Source organism: Eleutherodactylus coqui, chromosome 11 (assembly GCF_035609145.1).
Source record: "Eleutherodactylus coqui strain aEleCoq1 chromosome 11, aEleCoq1.hap1, whole genome shotgun sequence".
NCBI classification, from domain to species: Eukaryota; Metazoa; Chordata; class Amphibia; order Anura; family Eleutherodactylidae; genus Eleutherodactylus; species Eleutherodactylus coqui.
The window spans coordinates 90,798,070-90,821,568 of NC_089847.1; the positions used below are offsets into that span (position 1 = coordinate 90,798,070).

Sequence of the window (23,499 nt, forward strand, 5' to 3'; positions counted from 1 at the left end):
TATCAGGGAGAGACAAAAAAAACTTTAGTAAAGCAAAATTTGATGAGCTTAGAACTACTATCGGTAACATTAATTGGTACAACATCCTCAAAAATATCAGTACGGAGGACAAATGGGAAACGTTTAAAAGGATCCTAATCACCTCATGTGAGCAGTACATTCCCTTTAAAAATAAAAGAATCTCAACTAAAAGGAAACTGATGTGGCTGGACAAGACGGTAAGAGGGGCAATAAACGAAAAAAAAGAAAGCGTTCAAGCTACTAAAGCAAGAAGGCAGCGAAGAAGCGCTAAAATCGTACAGGGAAAAAATAAAATATGCAAAGATAGGATCAAAATTGCTAAGGAGGAAGCAGAAAGACTAATCGCCAAAGAGAGCAAAAACAACCCGAAACTATTTTTCAACTATATTAACAGCAAAGGGATTTGCAGGGAGCGCACTGGCCCTTTAACAAATAATGCAGGGGAAATCATTGAAGATGATGGAGGGAAGGCAAATCTATTAAATAGTTTCTTTTCAAGTGTATTCACCAACGAAAAGGAAATGCCACACGAGATGCAGGGGAATAAAATGAACCCCTCACAAAATATGTCATCTCTCTATATAAAATTGAATGTATGCGTGTGTGTCTGTCTGTGTGTCTGTCTGTCTGTTTGTCCTTTATGCGCTACTACACCATTCATCCGATCGCCATGAAACTTTGGGAAGTTGTTGAGTACACTCCTGGGAAGATTATAGGCATAGTACATTTATGCTACAGTAAATGGCGCGCGTGCGTGCGTCGTCGACCGTTACGACCCCCCCCCCCCCACGTAGATCGTTCGATTTCCATCATTGCCACTAATTCTCTCACTTCCCGATGTTGTAGAAACATGAAATTTGGCACGAGCATTGATTATGTCATAAACAGGAAACGCTAATGGGTCCCAACTCGATTATTCAATTCTATGCGCCAAAGAATTAGCGTCCAGATTTTACGCACGGAATGTAATTTTCTCACATAGAAACTTGAAATTTGGTGCGGGCATTGAATATGTCATAAATAGGAAAAGCTTATGGGTCCCAACTCGATTATTTAATTCTATGCGCAAAAGAATTAGCGTCCAAAATTTACGGACGGAATGTAATTTTCTCACATAGAAACATGAAATTTGGCACGGGCATTGAATATGTCATAAATAGGAAAAGCTAATGGGTCCCAACTCGATTATTCAATTCTATGCGCAAAAGAATTAGCGTCCAACTTTTACGTACGGAATGTAATTTTCTCACATAGAAACTTGAAATTTGGCACGGGCATTGAATATGTCATAAATAGGAAAAGCTAATGGGTCCCAACTCGATTATTCAATTCTATGCACAAAAAAATTAGCGTCCAAATTTTACATACGTAATCTAATTCTCTCACTTCCTGATATATATAAATGAATGTATGTCTGTCTGTCTGTCTGTCCTTTTATGCATTACTACACCATTCATCCAATTGCCATGAGACTTTGGGAAGTTGCTGAGTACACTCCTGGGAAGACTATAGGCATAGTACATCTATCCTATGATAGGTGGCGCGCGTGCGAGCATTGTCGACAGTTATGCCCCCCAGACAAAGATCGTTTGATTTCCATCTCAAGCACGAAAGCAAAAGGCATTACGAGCAACGGGATGCGTGTTCAACTACAAAATGATGCATCCGCCGAACGTTTCGCAAGACAATTGCTGGATATTGAGAATGCTGAGGTAAAATGAAAGCTGTGCTGCGATTCGTTGTTATATATTATACCACTGAGGTAACATGAAAGCTGCGCTGTGATTGGTTGCTATATATAATACCGCAGAGGTAACATGAAAGCTGCACTGTGATTGGTTGCTATTTTTTATATTGCTGAGGCAGAATAAAAGTTGTGCTGTGATTGGTTGTTATTTCTCTTACTGCTGAGGTAACATGAAAGCTGCGCTGTGATTGGTTGTTATATTTTATACTGCTAAGGTAACATGAAAGCTGCGCAGTGATTGGTTGTTATCTAGATATATAAAAGCGAATGAATGTATGTCTGTCTGTCTTCGCAGCAACGCGCGACGGGTAAGCTAGTACCTAATACAAGAGGAAGTGCGGAAGCGATTAAAGAAGACTAAAATCGACAAATCACCAGGCCCAGATGGAATACACCCAAGGATACTAAGGGAACTAAGCGACGAGATAGCCAGGCCGCTATATCTAATATTTCTAGACACTATCAAGACCGGGGTTGTACCATTGGATTGGCGCATTGCCAATGTGGTTCCAATTTCCAAAAAGGGAAACAAAAGTGAGCCTGGTAACTACAGGCCAGTAAGTCTCACTTCCATAACGGGAAAACTTTTCGAGGGGATTCTGAGAGACGCCATCGATGAGTACCTCAAGGAGAACAAGGTAATAACTCCTCACCAGCATGGGTTCATGAAGGGTCGCTCATGTCAGACAAATCTAATCAATTTCTACGATGAAGTAAGCTCTAGGCTGGACCAGGGAGATTCTATTGATCTCGTATATCTGGACTTCTCTAAAGCCTTTAACACCGTGCCACATAATAGGCTAATATATAAAATGAGACAGCTCGGATTGGGTGAAAACGTGTGTAATTGGGTAAAGAATTGGCTCAATGATAGAAAGCAGAGGGTGGTAATAAATGGTTCGTACTCTGATTGGGCCACAGTCACTAGTGGGGTGCCACAGGACTCAGTATTAGGCCCCATTCTGTTCAATATATTTATCAACGACCTGATAGAGGGACTGCACAGTAAAATATCAATATTTGCAGATGACACTAAATTATACAATATAATCCATGCAACGGAGAACAATGTGCGGCTACAAACGGACCTAGATAAGCTGGGGGCTTGGGTAGAAAATGGCAAATGAAAATCAATGTTGATAAATGTAAGGTTATGCACATGGGCAGCAAAAACAGATGTGACCAATATTCACTTAATAGGGTACCGCTAGGGAAAAGTGATATGGAAAAGGACCTGGGGGTACTAGTGGATAGTAGGCTAAACTGGAGTAACCAATGCCAGTCAGCTGCTGCAAAGGCAAATAAGGTCTTGGGGTGTATTAAAAGAGGTATAGGGGCGAAGGATGAGAACATTATCCTTCCATTATATAAGGCACTAGCTGACCGGTCGCGCGTTGCTGCGAAGACAGACAGACATACATTCATTCGTTTTTATATATCTAGATAACAACCAATCACAGCGCAGCTTTCATGTTACCTCAGTGGTATAATATATAACAACCAATCACAGCGCAGCTTTCATGTTACCTTAGCATTATAAAATATAACAACCAATCACAGCGCAGCTTTCATGTTACCTGAGCAGTAAGAGAAATAACAACCAATCACAGCGCAACTTTTATTCTGCCTCAGCAATATAAAAAATAGCAACCAATCACAGCGCAGCTTTCATGTTACCTCTGCGATATCATATATAGCAACCAATCACAGCGCAGCTTTCATGTTACCTCAGTGGTATAATATATAACAACAAATCACAGCACAGCTTTCATTTTACCTCAGCATTCTCAATATCCAGCAATTGTCTTGCGAAACGTTCGGCGGATGCATCATTTTGTAGTTGAACACGCATCCCGTTACTCGTAATGCCTTTTGCTTTTGTGCTTGAGATGGAAATCAAACGATCTTTGTCTGGGGGGGCATAACTGTCGACGATGCTCGCACGCGCGCCACCTATCGTAGGATAGATGTACTATGCCTATAATCTTCCCAGGAGTGTACTCAGCAACTTCCCAAAGTTTCATGGCGATTGGATGAATGGTGTAGTAGTGCATAAAGGACAGACAGACAGACAGACATTCATTTATATATATCAGGAAGTGAGAGAATTAGATTACGTATGTAAAATTTGGACGCTAATTTTTTTGTGCATAGAATTGAATAATCGAGTTGGGACCCATTAGCTTTTCCTATTTATGACATAATCAATGCCCGTGCCAAATTTCACGTTTCTATGACACCGGAAAGTGAGAAAATTAGATTCCGTACGTAAAATTTGGACGCTAATTCTTTTGCGCTTAGAATTGAATAATCGAGTTTGGACCCATTAACTTTGCCTATTTATGACATAATCAATGCCCGTGCCAAATTTCACGTTTCTATGACATCGCGAAGTGAGAGAATTAGTGGCAATGATGGAAATCGAACGATCTACGTGGGGGGGGGGCGTAACTGTCGACGATGCTCACACGCGCGCCATTTATCGTAGGATAGTTTTACTATGCCTATAGTCTTCCCAGGAGTGTACTCAACAACTTCCCAAAGTTTCATGGCGATCGGATGAATGGTGTAGTAGTGCATAAAGGACAAACACACAGACAGACACACAGACAGACATACAGACACACACGCATACATTCAATTTTATATATATAGACTAGTCAGACCCCACATGGAATACTGTGTACAGTTCTGGTCACCGCTGCTCAGGAAAGATGTTATAGTGCTGGAGGGGGTTCAAAGAAGAGCAACTAAACTAATACATGAGAGGACTGGAATACCCAGAGAGGCTATCCAAATTGGGATTATTTACTCTAGAATAAAGAAGGTTAAGAGGCGACCAAATAACTATGTATAAATACATGAGGGGACAATACAAGGATCTCTCCCATGATCTGTTTATACCCAGGACTGCGACGGTAACAAGAGGGCATCCGCTACGTTTAGAGGAAAGCAGGTTTCATCACCAACATAGAAAGGGATTCTTTACTGTAAGAGCAGTTAGACTGTGGAACTCTCTGCCTAAGGAAGTGGTGATGGCAAAATCCATAGAGGAGTTTAAAAGGGGACTTGATGTCTTTCTGGAGAGGAAGCATATTGCAGGATATAATCTTAGGTTAATTGTTAATCCGGGTATACAGGCAGGTAGGAACTATTAGGGGTTGATCCAGGGAACAGTCTGATTGCCATTAGGGAGTCGGGAAGGAATTTTTCCCCCAAAAGGGCTAATTGGCTTCTGCTCTTGTTTTTTTTTTGCCTTCCTCTGGATCAACACAGGAGGATAGAAGGCTGGACTAGATGGACATTGTCTTCATTCGGCCTAACAAACTATGTTACTATATGTATGTGACTCCCAGAAAATGACAAATGGGGAAAATAGAATAATGCCTCTGCAGCACCACCTGTTGAAAGGCAGAATTCCTGCAAGTGAATGTTAGACCCTTTTAAGCACGTCTTGTAACAATGACTGGGAATTGTAAGCCAAAACTAGAAAACCTACACAGACAGCTATTTCAGGGTTATTGCCCCTCATCAGTGTGCAGTAGATTTCTGGCTTGGCTAGTAAGAGGCCTATAGATGTGGGTCATGAAGGGTATGGTTTCTTCTTAAGGAGAGCACCTAGAAGGTGTGTGAGGAGACTTATTATGCCATCCATGCTCCTCTGGGAAATATGCAAATAAGGAAGATAGAAATGCTGCCTTCCAATAGGTGGCGCTGTAGAGGTATTGTTCCATCTTGCTTATTTGCATATTACCCAGAGGAGAATGGATGGTCTTATAAGTCTGCTCACACACCATTCTAGGTGCTCTTTTTAAGGAGAAACCATTCCCGTCCTGCCCTAGAAAAGAAATGATACGCCTCATTTGCAATTACATGTGTAAGTAAAGCTTTGTACATTTGGTAACCTCACCATATAGTGCTAGTTGTGTCAATCACTTAGGCCTCCTCCACACCGCAGAGCCGGATTACACAGCAGAATCCGTCTATGGCAGCGACGCCGTCCGCGTGTACCTGCTCGGTCGCCGGAGAATCTGTACTGCGGATAGACTCGGCAGTTCGCCGTCCCACACGCACGGTACGGTTTCCCCACAGTCGCCACATTGACGACGCGGAATCCATGACCTGTTCATTGTGGACGCGCCGCGGATTGGACGGCTTCCATTGAATTCAGCAGTGATGGAGTTGGCCTATCTGTGGCTGCAGATGTAATCATCGTTTTCTGATCCTCGCAGTAATAACTTTCGATATCGGATTATTTCGTTGGGATGGTAATGCTTCCTCTGTCCCCGGCTGAGAATCTTCCAGTCTGCGTAAATATTAGTTTAGGTGAAAACTCATAAGTTTTTGAATCCTGCTGTCCTGCAAAGGGCTGATATTTAAAGGGCATTCGGGGCTGCAGTGAAAGTGTTAAGTTGCACAGCTAGTTGGCTTTAGCAGCGGATTACAGCGGCTCTGATGGATGTCCTGTCTCCCTCTGTACAGATGATGACTCTGTACTGTCTTTTGACTCTAAGCTTTAACGTCGGTAAGATAAATCAACAGGATCAAAGCGAGTTATGCGTTAACATGCAATGGAAATCCCTCCCGCCCCCTCCCCGCTGCGCTCACCAATACTCCACAACTCCTGGCATCGCTAGAATTGGGATATCTCCTTCCTAAATCCTTGCATTGTCCTCCACTGGAAGTACCAAGTAGCAGACATTCTTCCTGCTTATTATCTCTGACGCCCGCAAACATTTATTACCTGTGATCATTGGCTGGCAACTTCCTGGTGACCTTTTGGGTTTTATCTCTTGACTCTTCTACACGTTAGAAAATTTCTACTGAAGTGGGAAAAATTCTGCTTACTGGAATAAAGGTACCTGGTTGATGAATGAATGTGATAAAACTTGCTTTCTAAGCTGTCCTTGACACCTTTATGTGATTTAAAACTTTTTTTTCTCCTAGTTTTGCAGTTTTTATTTCATTTTGTTTCATTTATCTCATCCTCCGGCTGGCGGCACAAGAATGATGCAGTGTATGCTACCAGTTGGCATACATTTATGGGGATTGTCTCATGAAGTCAATCAGTTTACCTTATTAGGGCATATGACATCATAGAGGGTGGTAGTCTGAAATCAACCCCCTGCCTCATCCGAGGTTTAGGCTGCTACTTTTTTCACCCACCATGCTGTACACTGCACTTCTGCTTCTTCAGATCAAGTGCTGTACGAAAGTAGAAGCTCAGAAGAAAATTAGAGCTTGGAGAGATGATTTGCTTTATAGTAAAATAAACTACAAGCCACTAAACGTGGACCCATTTTACATCCGTTTTTTTTTTGTTTGGCATTTTTGTCCTTTGCCTCCAAGGATGGAACAGAAGTGCTGGATGGGCCATATGCCAGACATGAGCAGTGCCGGATGAACCCGTGGGGTCTGTCCAGTTACCGCCATTCTGTGCCTTTTCACTTGGGATTGGATGCCGGGTCTGCACCAAAGGCTCCGAAATGAGCCTCTAGCACGATGTGAACATAGCCTAATGCGTCATTGCAACACATATATTGACCTAATATAAGATAAGCGCTCATTCACGCGCACGTCTGCAATTTTGGTCTACGGAAAACGCACAGTTTCCATTATGTATGTGCTTATTGCAAGCGTTTTTGATGAGTCTGCATGTTTTTTATGTCTGTATTACATCCTTAGGGCTTATTCCGACGTGCGTATATCGGCTGGGTTTTCACGCCCGGCTGATATACGCTGTCTACTCTGCAGGGAGAGGAGGCGGGCTGGGGCAGGAGCAGTGCACTGAGCTGCCGCCCCCTCTCTGCCCCTCGCCACTGTTTGCGATCCACCTAGCACCAGGTGAGTGTCCTTCCACATCAGTAGTATACACTGACTGGTATACATAGTATTGAATATCCACTTTTCTGGAGGCGCTAATCTCATTATATAATTTCTTTGGCCGGCTTAAGAGGGTCTGTCAGGTTCTGCCATGTCCATCGCATCGTGAGGAATAATAACACTACATGTCGCGCCATTCTTCACATTTTAAAAGGGTATTCCTTGCCTTTTTTTACGGTTGCAAATGCGATCAGTAGTTCATGAGCGGGGGTCTGCTTCTTGAGACCCCTGTGCATCAGCTGACCGTCTAATCCGCTCTCACAACAGCGGGCAGAACGTGTGCCATCAGTGGTCAGAGGAATCTCTGGAAGCGCTGTGCTGCCCTTATATTTCCTACTCGGGACAGGATGTGATGTCGTGACCTTGGTCTTAAGCTGGAAGTTTAGGGGCAGCATGGCGCTCCCATTGATTTCTATGGGAGGGAAGCCAGTGCGCTGCCCCTGTTTTCCCTGACCATTGATGACGCACTTTCTGCCCACTGCAGTGACAGCAGGCCAACCGATCAACTGATGGACGGGGGGGGGGGGGGGGGGGGGGGTCAGTAGCGCATGAAGGATCTTTCCACGGAAGAACGTTCTTAGAACAATTGTTTGTCCTTTGCCTGGTATCGTGTTTGTGTGATGTATATAATCACTGTAGTCCGACGCAGTATAGTGGTGATTTTGGTATTTATGTAATGTTGTTTTGTTTTTTATTCGGCAAACAGGGGAGCAGGAGTGTTACAAGGCTGTCATATATTCCTGCCTATTAAGCCATGCCTTTGGCTTAATAGAATGCCTGCAGAAATGCAATATACTGCAAAACTGAAGTATTATAGAATATTGCATGGCTTGACAATAGTGACTTTGGATTCAGGTACTTTGGAAGAGTCACTTGCTTTTATTTACTGCTTATCTATTTTATTTTTCCATATATTACTTTTAGGTAATCTGTCTGTACAATCCCCATTTAGGATGTGCTCCATGATTGACAATGCCGTCCATTCTACATCTTGCGCCATGTATGCAGTCCTTAAAGAGCCACTGGGTGCAAACTGCTGAATGATACGTGAGTGTGTTGCACATTTGGAAGCCCAGATGCTGGATCTGAATGCACAGCTTGCAACACTGAGATGCATTGACAACATGGAAAGGAGTTTGCTGCTCACTGAGCAGGCACCCGCTGGGGCAGATGTGGGGGTGGATGGTAATATGCGAGTGCAGGATCCTCAGGCTGCTAGCTGGTTGACATTTAGAAGGCGGGCTGTGAAGAGTGCCAAGGAGGCTAGTACTAAACTGGCACACCCTAATAAGTTTGCAAAGTTGTCAGATGAGAGGGATGCCATTACAGGATTAGCGCTGCTGCAGCAGGACAAGGCCTCTGACCGCCAGGGGGGGGTGACTGCTCCAGAAAGAAGGGGAAGGGGAGCGCAGGGCAGGCTGGACAGATCCTGGTAGTTGAAGACTCAATTATAAGGGGGACAGACAGGGCAATCTGCCATAAAGACCAGGATCATCAAACAGTGTTGTCTTCCTGGTGCTCAGATTCAACACATCGCGGATTGGGTTGACAGATTGTGAGAAGCTGATGAGGTTTCAGCAGGCATGGTACACATGGGCAGTAATGACAAAGTTAGAGATTTGTGGAAGGGTCCTTGTAAAAACGATTTCAGGGAAGTAGGATGTGAGATTAGGGCAAGATCATCCAAAATGGTATTTTCTGAAATACTACCTGTACAAAGTGCCACACCAGAGAGGCATAGGAGGATTAGGGAGGTAAGCAAATGGCTCAAGACTTGGTATAGGAAGGAGTTCCTGGAGAACTGGTCTGACTATGCTGTTGGCTACAGGCTCTACCGTAGGGATGGGCTGCACCTCAATGGGGAGGGCGCAGCTGTGCTGGGGGAGAAGATGGCTAGAAGGTTGGAGGAGTGTTTAAACTAGGAACTGGGGGAAAGGGCAACCAGAGAGGTAGAGGGGAAGATGGTGTAGATCAGAGGTTTCCAAAATTTTTTGCCTCGTAGACCATTTGCCAATTTTTCTGTTTTCCGTAGACCCCCTGCCTGCCTAATATTAAATTTTCCTTAACCCCTTAATGCTATAGGACATACAGTTACGTCCTGCAGCGTCTGGGTATGTATTGAGAAGGATCATGCCGTGATTTCACTCCATATATTGCGGCTGCTGGCTGTTTCTTACAGCCGGCAGCCACCCCGCAACAGCTCCGATAAGCCACGCTGCTCATCAGAGCTGTTAGCCCTTTTAAATGACGCTGTTAATTCTGACAGCAGCATTTAAATCCCCCGACCAATGTTCAGGGTTCCCGTACGCCCCCCAGTGATGAGGTCGCAGGGAGCTGTGTAGGTGTTATGGCAGCCAGGGTCCTTCTGAAAGGCCCCAGGGCTGTTATATCTGAATGCGGCGTGGCTTGATAGAGTGCCTGTTAGATTGTAGTTTAATGTAATCTTATGGCATTACATCATACTGCAGGAGCGATCAAAGCATTGCATATTCTTGGGGACTAAAAAAAACAAAGTAAAAATAAAAAATGTACTAATTATTAAAAAAAAAAAAAAGTAATAAAAAAAAACTTTAGCCATATTTATAATACAATCTAAATAAAACAAAAAATACGTATTTGGTATCGCTGCGTCTGTAAAAGTCCAATCTATCAAAGTAACGCATAATTTTCTTTGCATTGCGAATGTCAACAGAGAAAATAAAATAAAAAATGATCAAAAAGATTTATGTATTCAAAAATGATACCAACCGAAACCACAGGCTATAGCACACACAACTATGTCGACGGAAAAATAAGTTATTGCAGTCTGAAGATGGCGACGGAAAATAATTTTTAAAGAAATTATCTTTAAAAAAATTTAATTAGTACAGCAAAAAAAAAAACCTATATAAGTTTGGTATTGGAGTAATCGTACTGACCCATTGAATAAAGTTATCATGCCATTTTTCTTGCAGTTTGTGCCCCATAGGAACAAGACGCACTCAAAGATGTCGAAATTTCATTTTTTTTTTCCATTTCACCCCACTTAGATTTTTTTAAAGTTTTTAAATTGTACCATTAAAAAATTTAAAGGCGTTGTCCCGCGAAAGCAAGTGGGTCTATACACTTCTGTATGGCCATATTAATGCACTTTGTAATGTACATTGTGCATTAATTATGAGCCATACAGAAGTTATCAAAAGTTATTCACTTACCTGTTCCGTTGCTGGCGTCCTCGTCTCCATGGTTACCGTCTAATTTTCGCCGTCTAATGGCCAAATTAGACGCGCTTGCGCAGTCCGGGTCTTCTCCTTTTCTCAATGGGGCTCCGTGTAGCTCCGTGTAGCTCCGCCCCGTCACGTGCCGATTCCAGCCAATCAGGAGGCTGAAATCGGCAATGGACCGCACAGAAGCCCTGCGGTCCACCGAGGGAGAAGATGCCGGCGGCCATCTTCACCGGGTAAGTAAGAAGTCACCGGAGCGCGGGGATTCAGGTAAGCGCTGTCCGGTGTTCTTTTTTAACCCCTGCATCGGGGTTGTCTCGCGCCGAATGGGGGGGGGGGGGGGTTTGAAAAAGAAAAAAAACACGTTTCGGCGCGGGACAACCCCTTTAACTCTTCCCGCAAAAAACAAGCCCTCAGACAGCTGCAGTGATGGATAAATAAGAGTTATCATTTTTTAAAAGGGGAGGAGGAAAAATCGAAAATGGGGGGGGGGGGGGGGGGAGGGGGAAGGCCATGTCCTTAAGGGGTTAAAAGGGGTTCTGTCATTAAAAAAAAAAGAATCAGCACTTACCTATTTCTCCCCCATCTGTCTTCCTACCGCATCTTCTTTTTGCCAATCTTCTTCTGGCTCCTGCAGTCCCCCAGGCCACCTCACCTCCAGCCGGCTGTTTTGTCTATTGCCAGAGCCAAAGAAGTTTGCGCAGCCTCTACATGAGCAATTTTAGGAAATATTAAAAAAGGTAAATAATTTCTATGTCTATTTTATGTACTATTTTATCATATACACAACCTGTGTAAGGGTGCATTCATATGAGTGTATGCATAAAACTGCGCACCCACTTACGTGCACAAACACGCATGAATGCAGGTCCATGCACATTGCCTTCAATGGAGCCGCGGATGCTAACGGCAGCCCCATTGAAAACAATTGGCTGCCAGCAACCCCTGCAGTGATTTTCAGGGAAGGCCTTGAAATATAAGCCCTTCCCTGAAAATCATCCCTGGTTTGTGTAAAAAAAAAAATAATAAAAAAAAAATATATATACACTCCCCTCTATGCTGCTGCCGTGTAATTTTTCCTCAATCACAGGCAGCACTCAGCTGTCATTTAATAAATGGCTGAGTGCTGTCTGTTATCGGGTGAGTGCTCAGCCAATCAGATACAACCCTTTCAGCAGGCAGGGATTTTAAATCCCCGCCTGCTAAAACAGATTCAGTGCAGGAAGAAGACAGGCTGGACGCATCTGAGCCCTGGCAGCTGAGGTGAGCACTTTTTTTTTTTTTTCATTTTTAACACATTCTAGCGATGATTTTCAGGTAAGGGCTTATATTTAAAGCTCTTCCCCAAAAATCCCTGCAAGGCTTGCGGCAGCCCATTGCTTTCAATGGGACTGCAGAAGCGGCGGTCCCACTGAAAACAATGGCTGTGGCAGGGGATTCTTTACTTCCCGTGGGGAGTCCCCTTGGCACTGATCACTGTGACGGTGCTGTCACAGTGTTCAGTGACAAGGGGACTCCCCGCTGGGGAATATTGACGCGCACCATGGACCTATATGGTACACGCATGTCCTATGTTTTGCAGGTAGGTGCGTTTGTACGGCTGTAAAACACGGACATGTGAACACCCCATAGGGAATGGTTCTAATAGGCGCGCTTTTTTGTGCGCTCAATTGTACTCACATAAACACGCTTGTGTGAATCCATCCTAAGGTGTATTATGGCATTTACAGAATGTTGATTATGACCTGCCTAAATGGAGTCTGTTCACATGGACCCCCATTTACATCTCGTGCAACCTCAAATTTTTTCTTGCTGACATAGACCCTCAGCAAGTCAAGGGGGTCCCCTGGGGGTCCATATAGACCACTTTGGGAGCCTCTGGTGTAGACAAAGATCTGGGCTAAGTAATGAGAATGGGGGTGGAGCGAGGGGAAGGGTTAGTACAGTTGGATCCCTTTTAGATGGCACGATTGTCGTTTGTATGGCAAAGACCCTGTGATTGTGAGGTCGAAAAGTTGCCGCTGTTGTAGTGTGCAATAAAGAATCCATCTAGCATAGATGTATTTTACACCGCACTTATGGATGCTGCCTTGCATGTTTTCATTGGAAGATTTGAGCTTGGATCGAGAGTCCTGACTCCTGATCCATTTCCTTGGCGTGCATCACAAGATACCTCCCTGTATGGGTGATGTGGGAGTGCTGCTGGACCAATTGCATTAGAGACCTGGCTAGATGAAAGCTGTGATTGGGCGGTGAACTTACAGGGTTACAGGCTGTTCAGAAGGAAAAACAATAATATCCTCATAGAGGTTTTCTATAGGCCACAAAATCTAACAAAAGCCACTGAAAATCTGTTACTGAGGCAAAGCAATGCAGCCGCAAATCCCAACGCGATTATTATGGGAGACTTTAACTATCTGGATATAAACCTCTTAAAGGTAATACGTTTCTGTCACTAACTAAAGATGATACTCTTATCCAACTTGTACAGGAACCAACTAGAGGGTCGTCCATTTTGGACTTCATATTACCCACAGGCCTGACCGAGTAACAGGGATGTTAGCTGAGGGCACCTTAGACCTATTCAATATATACATGGTTCCAGATTCTAGTACAATGTAGTGCCCCCCCCCCCCCCCCCCCCCACACCCTGTATTTCACAGGAGAGCACATAATTGTTTGCAAAAGATGGTCCACTGAACCCCAGAACTTGGCTGTGGACTAGGCAGCAATTCCTTATTGAAATGTTGTCATAAATTACATTTCTATTAACCCCTTCCAATCCACTGCCTGACGTCTTCAGACATTCTGATTGAAGGCTGTACAGCTCCGATGTCGGAAGATGTCTGGCAGGGTATTCTTACTGTATATTACTGGCCGCTCTGTTGTCGGGGACCTCTCCAGCATGTCCCATACTGCAGTACTGGCTCTAGCCAGCAAATGGTGCCATTGTATAGTGGCAGAAAGAGAGAAACCCCTAGGAAACCCTGAATCCAAAATTGGATTGCAAAGGGTTAATTGTGCCACTGATGATACTTTCTATGACCCACAGGCGAACACGATACCAGGCAAGTTTCACACATGACAGAAGATCGAAAGTGTTTCCCATTGATTTCAATGGGAAACTTCGCATCACACTCGAGAGCATGCGAGAGCCATGCAATGTATGAAAGTTCCCATTGAAATCAATGGGCGATGGGTTCCGAGGAACGCGGGAGATAGGACATGCTGTGATTTATTATTATTATTTTTTTCTTCCACCTGTTCATATTTGCACAAGTTTCTCGGCTTTGTTAAAGTGGCCTAACAGTTGCTGCTCAGTGATCGTGTGTATATATAATGTGTATATATACATCTTTTTACTGATCTTTACAATGTCAGAAACAAGCAAATCGTGAAAAGATTTGGTTAGTGTAAATGGACTTTTTTAATGAGGGCATGAATACATAGTGCCTAGGCCAGCTGGACCTGTAAATGATGCCCTGTGTAGTGTTTGTTTTATATATATATATGTGACAGTGCAGTAGCAAGAGTGGCCTGTAGAGGGTCTCTGAGCACAGTCACTGTGTTTGATTTAGTTAACCTGCACAGTGCAGCTACACAGTTTAAATTTCCCCTCCCTCACAAACTCAGGGTCCTTGAAGCTGTGGAGCTTAGGTCCATTGAGGCCTGTGGGGCCTGAGGTCTATGTAGACCTGCTGCTGGTCTGTGAGGGACCTGGAAACACGGGGGGGACAGGGGGTAGTCGGCCCCTCGCTCATCGCCTGTCTGGGGGTAGTCGGCCCCTCGCTCATCGCCTGTCGGGGCAAAGTCACCTTCCTGGAAGGTCCGCTGGAAGAAGCAGTGTGCGTTGCTGTGAGCACTGTGGTGGACAACAGTGTGCAGATGCATGTTGCATATGATATGCTGGACTGTTTGTAAACAATACCTATGCTGAAGTAAACACTGGAGGAACCAGCATTTGGACTTTACCCTGTTTCTGGACATCATTGCGGTGCTGCCACCCCTGGGCAGGGGAAAATAAGCAGGAGATCCCGGGCAAGTAACCCCAACTTGCCACTAATATATATATATATATAATATATATTGAATGACTCGTTGGTCCATGTGTGTCGCTTTTCCATTCATTTGCTAGAGTCTCAGGGGGGCACATTCAGGTGATCGTGGGGGGCTCAGTGGTTGGACTCAGCTGTTATCACCTATCTCGTGTACTGGAGATAACTTGACGTTACCAGAATACTACTTTAAGGGTTTTTTTTTTGATTAATCACAATGCCAGAATTGTACTTTTTCCATCACCTCATCTTCAAGAAAAAATGTGAAAAAAAAATAAAAGCAATCAAAAAGTTGTATGCATCCCAAATAGGAATAGAAACTATAAGTTGTCCTGCAAAAAAGCGAGTCTCCACACAAGCCCTTAGACTGAAGACGTTACGAAAGCATGGAGATGAAAACAAAAAGAGGAAAAAACACCCATAACATTATAGGGAAGGGGTTAAAACTGTGATATGAAAAATTAGCAGTCTGTGTCTACAGGATGCGTTCTACTGGTGTGACGGAAAGTAAAATCTCCCGCGGCCCTTCAGCTTATTGTCAGGACTTTCTTTTGCCCAAAGGATACATTTCTAGTCATGTTAGACAATTGTTATTTGAGCGATTTCCTTGTGTGTTTTAGACTGCTTCAAAGTAGTCTCTTCAACCAAAGGTCATTCTACACCATATACTTGGTCAGTAACCCGAACCTTCTAGTGTGGGCACTTAAATGGCCCTTTGTACTCACGCCCAGCGCAGTAACAGTTAATGTGATTACTTCAGTGCTTGGATGGTAATTACTATCCGGCGTTGGGCGTGGAACAAATGTGAAGCTGTCAGTCGGGCGAGGAAGTGAAGCAAAGTCTGCGTCTCACTTGTGTTAAGCTTTGTCAGTGAGATTATAGGGTAGCATGGCTTCATTTCCCAGCCAGCTGATCGGATTTGGTGCGGCGCGGCGCTGATGTTTATCGCGTCTCGTTGCTGGACTCTACATGCGTGTATGCCTCTGCAGCCATCTGTGTGTTTGTGTAGCTGGTTACCTCATTATGTTATGATTAGAGATGAGCGAACACCAAAATGTTCGGGTGTTCGTTATTCGTAACGAACTTCCCGTGATGCTCGAGGGTTCGTTTCGAACAACGAACCCCATTGAAGTCAATGGGCGACCAGAACATTTTTGTATTTTGCCGATGCTCGCTAAGGTTTTCATGTGTGAAAATCTGGGCAATTCAGGAAAGTGATGGGAATGACACAGTGACGGATAGGGCAGGCGAGGGGCTACATGTTGGGCTGCATCCTAAGTTCACAGGTCCCACTATTAAGCCACAATAGCGGCAAGAGTGGGCCCCCCCCCCCTCCCAACAACTTTTACTTCTGAAAAGCGCTCATTAGCATGGCATACCTTTGCTAAGCACCACACTACCTCCAACAAAGCACAATCACTGCCTGCATGACACTCCACTGCCACTTCTCCTGAGTTACATGCTGCCCAACCGCACCCCCTCCCCCCCACAGCGCACACCAAAGTGTCCCTGCGCAGCCTTCAGCTGCCCTCATGCCACACCACGCTCATGTCTATTTAGAATTGCGTCTGCCATGACGAGGGACCGCAGGCATACACTGCAGAGGTTGGCACGGCTAGGCAGCGACCCTCTTTAAAAGTGGCGGAGCGATAGCCCACAATGCTGTACAGAAGCAATGAGAAATAGAATCCTGTGCCACCGCCATCTGGAGCTGCACACGTGGGCATAGCAATGGGGAACCTATGTGCCACACACTATTCATTCTGTCAAGGTGTCTGCATGCCCCAGTCAGACCGGGCTTTTTAATTCATAGACACAGGCAGGTACAACTCCCTATTGTGAAGTCCCTGTCGACCCACAGCATGGGTGGCTCCCTGGAACCCACCGGCGGTACACAAAAATATCCCATTGCATTGCCCAACACAGCTGAGGTAGTAATGTCGTGCGTAATACAGGTGGGCTTCGGCCCACACTGCATGCCCCAGTCAGACTGGGATTCTTTACAAGTGGACACATGTAGGTTTAACTCCCTGTGGACCCACTGCCTGGGTGGGTGCCAGGAAGCCACCGGCGGTACATAGAAATATCCCATTGCATTGCCCAACACAGCTGAGGTAGTAATGTCGTGCGTAATACAGGTGTGCTTCGGCCCACACTGCATGCCCCAGTCAGACTGGGATTCTTTACAAGTGGACACATGTAGGTTTAACTCCCTGTGGACCCACTGCCTGGGTGGGTGCCAGGAAGCCACCGGCGGTACATAGAAATATCCCATTGCATTGCCCAACACAGCTGAGGTAGTAATGTCGTGCGTAATACAGGTGGGCTTCGGCCCACACTGCATGCCCCGGTCAGACGGGTTCTTTAGAAGTGTACAGATGTATTAAAAACTCAGTGTGCACCTACAGCATGGGTGGCTCCCTGGAACCCACCGGCGGTACACAAAAATATCCCATTGCATTGCCCAACACAGCTGAGGTAACGTCAGCTGTAATGCAGGTGGGCTAAAAATTAATTTGATTACACTGTAGGCGAGGGCCCACACAAATTGCTGTATCAACAGTACTAATGTACATCCCAAAAATTGGCCATGGCCAGCCAAGAGGGCAGGTGAAACCCATTAATCGCTTTGGTTAATGTGGCTTAAGTGGTAACTAGGCCTGGAGGCAGCCCAGTGTAACGAAAAATTGGTTCAAGTTAAAGTTCCAATGCTTTTAAGCGCATTGAAACTTATAAAAATTGTTCTGAAAAATTATTTGAGTGAGCCTTGTGGCCCTAAGAAAAATTGCCCGTTCAGCGTGATTACGTGAGGTTTCAGGAGGTGGAGCAGGAGGAGGAGGAGGAGGAATATTAGACACAGATTGATGAAGCAGAAATGTCCCCGTTTTGGATGGTGAGAGAGAACGTAGCTTCCATCCGCGGGTGCAGCCTACGTATTGCTTACGTATCGCTGCTGTCCGCTGGTGGAGAACAGAAGTCTGGGGAAATCCAGCCTTTGTTCATCTTGATGAGTGTTAGCCTGTCGGCACTGTCGGTTGACAAGCGGCTACGCTTATCTGTGATGATTCCCCCAGCCGCACTAAACACCCTCTCCGACAACACGCTAGCCGCAGGACAAGCAAGCACCTCAAGGGCATACAGGGCTAGTTCAGGCCACGTGTCCAGCTTCGACACCCAGTAGTTGTAGGGGGCAGAGGCGTCACCAAGGATGGTCGTGCGATCCGCTACGTACTCCCTCACCATCCTTTTGCAGTGCTCCCGCCGACTCAGCCGTGACTGGGGAGCGGTGACACAGTCTTGGTGGGGAGCCATAAAGCTGGCCAGGCCCTTAAAGACTGTTGCACTGCCTGGGATGTACATGCTGCTCGATCTACGCACATCCCCTGCAACATGGCCCTCGGAACTGCGCCTTCTGCCACTAGCGCTGTCGGCTGGGAATTTTACCATCAGCTTGTCCGCAAGGGTCCTGTGGTATAGCAACACTCTCGAACCCCTTTCCTCTTCGGGAATCAGAGTGGGCAGGTTCTCCTTATACCGTGGATCGAGCAGTGTGTACACCCAGTAATCCGTCGTGGCCAGAATGCGTGCAACGCGAGGGTCACGAGAAAGGCATCCTAACATGAAGTCAGCCATGTGTGCCAGGGTACCTGTACGCAACACATGGCTGTCTTCACTAGGAAGATCACTTTCAGGATCCTCCTCCTCCTCCTCCTCCTCCTCAGGCCATACACGCTGAAAGGATGACAGGCAATCAGCCGGTGTACCGTCAGCAGCGGGCCAAGCTGTCTCTTCCCCCTCCTCCTCATCCTCCTCATGCTCCTCCTCCTCCTCCTGTACGCGCTGAGAAATAGACAGGAGGGTGCCCTGACTATCCAGCGGCATACTGTCTTCCCCCGCCCCCGTTTCCGAGCGCAAAGCAGCTGCCTTTATGGTTTGCAGGGAATTTCTCAAGATGCATAGCAGAGGAATGGTGACGCTAATGATTGTAGCATCGCCGCTCACCACCTGGGTAGACTCCTCAAAATTACCAAGGACATGGCAGATGTCTGCCAACCAGGCCCACTCTTCTGAAAGGAATTGAGGAGGCTGACTCCCACTGCGCCGCCCATGTTGGAGTTGGTATTCGACTATAGCTCTCCGTTGTTCATAGAGCCTGGCCAACATGTGGAGCGTAGAGTTCCACCGTGTGGGCACGTCGCACAGCAGTCGGTGCACTGGCAGCTTAAAGTGATGTTGCAGGGTGCGCAGGGTGGCAGCGTCCGTGTGGGACTTGCGGAAATGTGCGCAGAGCCGGCGCGCCTTTACGAGCAGGTCTGACAAGCGTGGGTAGCTTTTCAGAAACCGCTGAACCACCAAATTAAAGACGTGGGCCAGGCATGGCACGTGCGTGAGGCTGCCAAGCTGCAGAGCCGCCACCAGGTTACGGCCGTTGTCACACACGACCATGCCCGGTTGGAGGCTCAGCGGCGCAAGCCAGCGGTCGGTCTGCTGTGTCAGACCCTGCAGCAGTTCGTGGGCCGTGTGCCTCTTATCGCCTAAGCTGAGTAGTTTCAGCACGGCCTGCTGACGCTTGCCCACCGCTGTGCTGCCACACCGCGCGACACCGACTGCTGGCGACATGCTGCTGCTAACACATCTTGATTGTGAGACAGAGGAGGAGGAGGAGGAGGAGGGTGCTTTAGTGGAGGAAGCATACACCTCCGCAGATACCAGCACCGAGCTGGGGCCCGCAATTCTGGGGGTGGGTAGGACGTGAGCGGTCCCAGGCTCTGACTCTGTCCCAGCCTCCACTAAATTCACCCAATGTGCCGTCAGGGAGATGTAGTGGCCCTGCCCGCCTGTGCTTGTCCACGTGTCCGTAGTTAAGTGGACCGTGGCAGTAACCGCGTTGGTGAGGGCGCGCACAATGTTGCGGGAGACGTGGTCGTGCAGGGCTGGGACGGCACATCGGGAAAAGTAGTGGCGACTGGGAACTGAGTAGCGCGGGGCCGCCGCCTCCATGATACTTTTGAAGGACTCCGTTTCCACAACCCTATACGGCAGCATCTCAAGGCTGATGAATTTTGCGATGCGGACGGTTAACGTTTGAGCGTGCGGGTGCGTGGCGGCGTACTTGCGCTTGCGCTCGAACACTTGCGCAAGCGACGGCTGAACGGTGCGCTGAACTACACTGCTGGATGGGGCCGAGGACAGCGGAGATGAGGGTGTGGGTGCAGGCCATGAGGCGGTAGTGCCTGTGTCCTGAGAGGGGGGTTGCATCTCAGTGGCAGGTTGGGGCACAGGGGGAGAGGCAGGGGTGCAAACCGGAGACGGTGAACGGCCTTTGTCCCACCTTGCGGGGTGCTTGGCCATCATATGTCTGCGCATGGTGGTGGTGGTGAGGCTGTTGGTGTTGGCTCCCCGGCTGAGCTTTGCGCGACAAAGGTTGCACACCACTGTTCGTCGGTCGTCAGGCGTCTCTGTGAAAAACTGCCAGACCTTAGAGCACCTCGGCCTACGCAGGGTGGCATGGCGCGAGGGGGCGCTTTGGGAAACACTTGGTGGATTATTCGGTCTGGCCCTGCCTCTACCCCTGGCCACCGCACTGCCTCTTGCAACCTGCCCTGCTGATGCCCTTGACTCCCCCTCTGAAGACCTGTCCTCCTGAGTAAGCGTTGCACACCAGGTGGGGTCAGTCACCTCATCGTCCTGCTGCTCTTCCTCCGAATCCTCTGTGCGCTGCTCCCTGGGACTTACTGCCCTTACTACTACCTCACTGCAAGACAACTGTGTCTGATCGTCATCGTCCTCCTCACCCACAGAAAGTTGTTGAGACAGTTGGCGGAAGTCCCCAGCCTCTTCCCCCGGACCCCGGGAACTTTCGAATGGTTGGGCATCAGTGACGATAAACTCCTCTGGTGGGAGAGGAACCGCTGCTGCCCAATCTAAGCAGGGGCCCGAGAACAGTTCCTGGGAGTGTTCCCGCTCCTGAGCAGGTGTCATTGTAGTGGACTGAGGAGGCTGGGAGGAAGGAGGAGCAGCAGACAGAGGATTCGGATTGGCAGCAGTGGACGGCGCAGAACTGCGGGTAGACGATAGGTTGCTCGAAGCACTTTCTGCCATCCAGGACAGGACCTGCTCACACTGCTCATTTTCTAATAACCGTCTCCCGCGTGGACCCATTAATTGGGCGATGAATGTGGGGACGCCAGAAACGTGCCTCTCTCCTAATCGCGCAGCAGACAGCTGCGACACACCTGGATCAGGAGCTTGGCCTGTGCCCACACCCTCACTTGGCCCTCCGCGTCCTCGGCCACGTCCACGTCCACGTCCTCTAGGCTTACCCCTACCCCTCAGCATGCTGTATTACCAGTGATTAGATTTCCCAGGCAGGAAATAAATTGGCGCAAGACTGCAGGCCAAATATAATTTTTGCCCTTTTTGGAAAACGAAAGGCCCCACTGCCTCTAGTGAATGAATTATCTAAGTTTAATAACTGTGCTGTGTCCCTGCTTATGTGTCACAGAACGTGAGGGTAGCAGAGTTATTATAACTCTTGGAGAGCAGGTATTTTTTTTCCCAATTAAGGAAAGCAAATGGCGAACCCAGCAGTAAAGCGTAGCTGGGTGCGTATGATTTAGCAATGTTTTTCACGCAGCTCACACGTCTACACAGGCGTAAGGACGGACACAGGCTGGACAAATAGATTTGTTTTCAGTTTTTTCCCACCAACAGGCAGCACTGCGTATATTCAATGAACCTGCGAAGTTTAATAACTGCGCTGTGTCCCTGCTTATGTGTCACAGAACGTGAGGGTAGCAGAGTTATTATAACTCTTGGAGAGCAGGTATTTTTTTTTCCCAATTAAGGAAAGCAAATGGCGAACCCAGCAGTAAAGCGTAGCTGGCTGCGTATGATTTAGCAATGTTTTTCACGCAGCTCACACGTCTACACAGGCGTAAGGACGGACACAGGCTGGACAAATAGATTTGTTTTCAGTTTTTTCCCACCAACAGGCAGCACTGCGTATATTCAATGAACCTGCGAAGTTTAATAACTGCGCTGTGTCCCTGCTTATGTGTCACAGAACGTGAGGGTAGCAGAGTTATTATAACTCTTGGAGAGCAGGTATTTTTTTTTCCCAATTAAGGAAAGCAAATGGCGAACCCAGCAGTAAAGCGTAGCTGGGTGCGTATGATTTAGCAATGTTTTTCACGCAGCTCACACGTCTACACAGGCGTAAGGACGGACACAGGCTGGACAAATAGATTTGTTTTCAGTTTTTTCCCACCAACAGGCAGCACTGCGTATATTCAATGAACCTGCGAAGTTTAATAACTGCGCTGTGTCCCTGCTTATGTGTCACAGAACGTGAGGGTAGCAGAGTTATTATAACTCTTGGAGAGCAGGTATTTTTTTTTCCCAATTAAGGAAAGCAAATGGCGAACCCAGCAGTAAAGCGTAGCTGGCTGCGTATGATTTAGCAATGTTTTTCACGCAGCTCACACGTCTACACAGGCGTAAGGACGGACACAGGCTGGACAAATAGATTTGTTTTCAGTTTTTTCCCACCAACAGGCAGCACTGCGTATATTCTATGAATAATAACTGTGTTGTGGCCCTGCCTATACAATTCTTTCCCTGCAGTATCAATGGAGGGTGCAATGCTCTGCAGAGGCGATTTTGAGAAGCCCAAAAAAAATGCAGCACAGCCAACAGCAGCCTGGACAGTACTGCACACGGATAAATATGGCCCTAGAAAGGACCGTTGAGGTTCTTGAAGGCTACACTCACTCCTAACACTCTCCCTGCCTATGCAGCACTTCTGTCCCTAATGCCAGGTGCAACGGTCTGCAGAGGCGATTTTGAGAAAAAAAAAAAAATCCCACTGCTAACAGCAGCCAACACACAGCTATCAGTGGCCCTAATAAGGACCTTTGGGGGGTCTTGAAGCCTACACTAACTACCAATTCTTTCCCTACAGCAGCTCCGGTATAAACAGCACTGTCCCTCATCTAACTCACACCGCATCTGAGGCGAGCCGCGGGAGGGGCCGACTTTTATATTAGGCGAACACCTGATCTCGCCAGCCACTCACAGCAGGGGGGTGGTATAGGGCTTAAACGTTGCAGGGGGAAGTTGTAATGCCTTCCCTGTCTTTCAATTGGCCAGAAAAGCGCGCTAACGTCTCAGGGAAGGAAGTGAAAGTAACCAGAACACCGCATGGTGTTCGTCACGAATAACGAACATCCCGAACACCCTAATATTCGCACGAATATCAAGCTCGGACGAACGCGTTCGCTCATCTCTAGTTATGATGGCTTTTACTGCATTCTGTGGCATGTTTACTTGTTATGTCTCTGCAAGTTGTGTAATACTGCAGAAAATACATTGGCTTTGTCCCAGCAATGTACTCAATAGAGATGAGCGAGCGTACTCGGTTCGGGTGTTTTTGCACTCGAGCACCACTTTTTCCGAGTAACCGACTGCTCGGACGAAAAGATTCCGGGGGCGCTGAGGGTGAGCGGGGGGTTGCAGAGGGGAGTGGGGGGGGGGGGGGGGGGGGGAGAGAGAGCTCCCCCCTGTTCTTCACTGCTACTCCCCGCTCCAC

The 23,499-nt window shown here is 47.0% G+C and overlaps 1 protein-coding gene across 5 annotated transcripts in view; it reads left to right on the forward strand.

Annotated features, from left to right (window-relative positions):
* Window positions 1-23,499, forward strand: part of TSPAN4 (tetraspanin 4) — a 529,911-nt gene that overhangs the window by 34,560 nt on the left and 471,852 nt on the right. Inside the window, exon 1 of one of the 5 annotated variants that reach the window (XM_066583034.1) lies at window positions 6,584-6,626. The exons of the other annotated variants lie outside the window; for them this stretch is intronic. The gene's annotated coding sequence lies outside the window, so the exon portion shown is untranslated. Of the gene's footprint in view, window positions 1-6,583; window positions 6,627-23,499 lie in introns of those variants that run through there. 5 annotated transcript variants of the gene reach the window in all.